The sequence below is a fragment of the Saccopteryx bilineata genome, chromosome 3 (assembly GCF_036850765.1).
Source record: "Saccopteryx bilineata isolate mSacBil1 chromosome 3, mSacBil1_pri_phased_curated, whole genome shotgun sequence".
NCBI lineage: Eukaryota > Metazoa > Chordata > Mammalia > Chiroptera > Emballonuridae > Saccopteryx > Saccopteryx bilineata.
In genome coordinates, this window is record NC_089492.1 from 192,984,609 (window position 1) to 192,987,914 (window position 3,306).

Here is a 3,306-nt window from a genome sequence, read left to right on the forward strand (position 1 = left end):
TGGATAGGAAGAATAAATATAATCAAAATGGCCATATTACCCAAAGCAATATACAAATTTAATGCAATTCCCATCAAAATCCCTATGAGATTTTTTAAAGAAATGGAACAAAAAATCATCAGATTTATATGGAACTATAAAAAACCCCGAATAGCCAAAACAATCCTAAGGAAAAAGAATGAAGCTGGGGGCATTACAATACCTGACTTTAAACTCTATTATAGGGCCACGATAATCAAAACAGCATGGTATTGGCAGAAAAATAGACACTCAGACCAATGGAACAGAATAGAAAGCCCAGAAATAAAACCACATATATATGGTCAAATAATCTTTGATAAAGGGGCCAACAACACACAATGGAGAAAAGAAAGCCTCTTCAACAAATGGTGTTGGGAAAACTGGAAAGCCACATGCAGAAGAATGAAACTCGACTACAGCCTGTCCCCGTGTACTAAAATTAATTCAAAATGGATCAAAGACCTAAATATAAGACCTGAAACAATAAAGTACATAGAAGAAGACATAGGTACTAAAATGATGGACCTGGGTTTTAAAGAACATTTTATGAACTTGGCTCCAATGGCAAGAGAAGTGAAGGCAAAGATAAATGAATGGGACTACATCAGAATTAAAAGTTTTTGCTCAGCAAGAGAAACTGATATCAAAATAAACAGACAGCCAACTATATGGGAACTGATATTTTCAAACGACAGCTCAGATAAGGGCCTAATATCCAAAATTTACAAAGAACTCATAAAACTCAACAACAAACAAACAAACAATCCAATAAAAAAATGGGAAGAGGACATGAACAGACACTTCTCCCAGGAAGAGATACAAATGGCCAACAGATATATGAAAAGATGCTCAGCTTCATTAGTTATTAGAGAAATGCAAATCAAAACTACAATGAGATACCACCTCACTCCTGTTAGATTAGCTATTATCAACAAGACGGGTAATAGCAAATGTTGGAGAGGCTGTGGAGAAAAAGGAACCCTCATTCACTGTTGGTGGGACTGTAAAGTAGTACAACCATTATGGAGGAAAGTATGGTGGTTCCTCAAAAAACTGCAAATAGAACTACCTTATGACCCAGCAATCCCTCTACTCGGTATATACCCCAAAACCTCAGAAACATTGATACGTGAAGACACATGTAGCCCCATGTTCATTGCAGCACTGTTCACAGTGGCCAGGACATGGAAACAACCAAAAAGCCCATCAATAGATGACTGGATAAAGAAGATGTGACACATATACACTATGGAATACTACTCAGCCATAAGAAATGATGACATCAGATCATTTACAGCAAAATGGTGGGATCTTGATAACATGATACGAAGCGAAATAAGTAAATCAGAAAAAACCAGGAATTGCATTATTCCATCCGTAGGTGGGACATAAAGGTGAAACTAAGAGACATTGATAAGAGTGTGGTGGTTACAGGGGAAGGGGGGAAAGGGGGAGGGAAAGGGGGAGGGGGAGGGGCACAAAGAAAACTAGATAGAAGGTGACAGAGGACAATCTGACTTTGGGTGATGGGTATGCAACATAATTGAACAAGATAACCTGGACTTCTTATCTTTGAATAGATGTATCCTGATTTATTGATGTTGCCCCATTAAAAAAATAAAATTATTTAAGAAAAGAAAAGACTTCCTAGCAGAGAATTGCAGTTTTAAAAGTCTTCATATCTTGGCCATCTTGGCCCTGGCTGGTTGGCTCAGTGGTAGAGTATCAGCTTGGCATGTAGATGTCCTGGGTTGGATTCCAGTCAGGGCACACAGGAGAAGCAACTGTCAGCTTTTCCACCCCTCCCCTTCTCACTTGTCTCTCTCTCTCTCTCTCTCTCTCTCTCTTCTCTCTCTTCTCCTTCCCTCCTGCAGCCATGGCTCAATTGGAGTGAATTGGCCCAAGGCACTGAGGATGGCTCCATGGCCTCCATCTCAGGTGCTAAAAAATGGCTCTGGTTGCACCAGAGTAAGCGTGCCAAATGGGCAGAGCATCATCCCCTAGTGGGCTTGCCACCTGGATCCTGGTTGTGGTGCATGCAGAGTCAGTCTCTGCCTCCCCTCCTTTCACTAAAATAAGAAAAAAAAAGTCCCCATATCTTGCATAATTGGGACAGTTCTCCTAGATTTTTTACTTTCTTTGTAAGGTAATTTATTTTTCACTGCTTTATATTTATCACATGTGTTTACTAGTTTTGATATGTAGTATATTGCTGATTTATTATGTATCTTCCGTAATCTATATTTCTTATTAGGCTTTCTCTAAGTTCTGGTTCTACTCATTTCTTAATATTTTAAGTGTTTGTACAATGTTGGGCCTTGATAGAGCGTCCCAGGTTCTAATTCTCATCTAGCTTCAATAAATGAGGATACAAGAAGTTAGAAGTTTGGAAGTAACCTCTCCTACCTCCATTCTTATTCTTATTTTTTCTATATCAGTATTAGTTGTTTGTGCTTTCTGATATCTCTTTCTCCAGAGACAGAAATGGTAGAACCATGGAGATAGTATGTGACCATTTAAAAACAATTGAAATAGAGGCCCTGGCCGGTTGGCTCAGTGGTAGAGCATTGGCCTGACATGCAGAAGTCCCGGGTTCGATTCCCGGCCAGGGCACACAGGAAAGGCACCCATCTGCTTCTCCACCCCTCCACCTCTCCTTCTTCTCTGTCTCTCTCTTCCCCTCCCGAAGCCGAGGCTCCATTGGAGCAAAGATGGCCCAGGAGCTGGGGATGGCTCCTTGGCCTCTGCCCCAGGCGCTGAAGTGGCTCTGGTCGCAAAAGAGTGACGCCCCAGATGGGCAGAGCATTGCCCCCTGGTGGGCAGAGCGTCACTCCCTGGTGGGTGTGCTGGGTGGATCCCGGTCGGGAGCATGCGGGAGTCTGTCTGACTGTCTCTCCCCTTTTCCAGCTTCAGAAAAATACAAACAAAACAAAACAAAACAAAAAAAACAATTGAAATAGAAAAGACTTAAGTGAGAATAAGACAGTCTTCACAAAAATTAACTTTCTATGAACCTTTTAACTCATTACAAATGTGTTTAGTTATGAACAATAACACCTTCATATAGAAAATACATTTAAAATTTTATTTGAAAAAGAATATGAGCTTATTTATTTTAGGCCTTGTATGTGCTTCAACAACAACAACAACAAAATATATCATAAAGCCATGTGAAATGGAAATTATGACCTTGATTTTTTATTACTTAATTTAGTTTATTAGCCTAAATAATTATATAATTATACATAAATTAAATAACTTTCAGATTTAGTCTATTTTCTATCT

At 39.5% G+C, this 3,306-nt stretch overlaps 1 non-coding gene across 1 annotated transcript; it reads left to right on the forward strand.

Moving 5' to 3' along the window:
• The first annotated feature begins 2,558 nt into the window (after positions 1 to 2,558).
• On the forward strand, positions 2,559 to 2,634 carry TRNAV-GAC (transfer RNA valine (anticodon GAC)). Its single transcript has one exon. It is a non-coding gene; the product is annotated as a tRNA-Val (tRNA).
• The last annotated feature ends 672 nt before the right edge of the window (positions 2,635 to 3,306 follow it).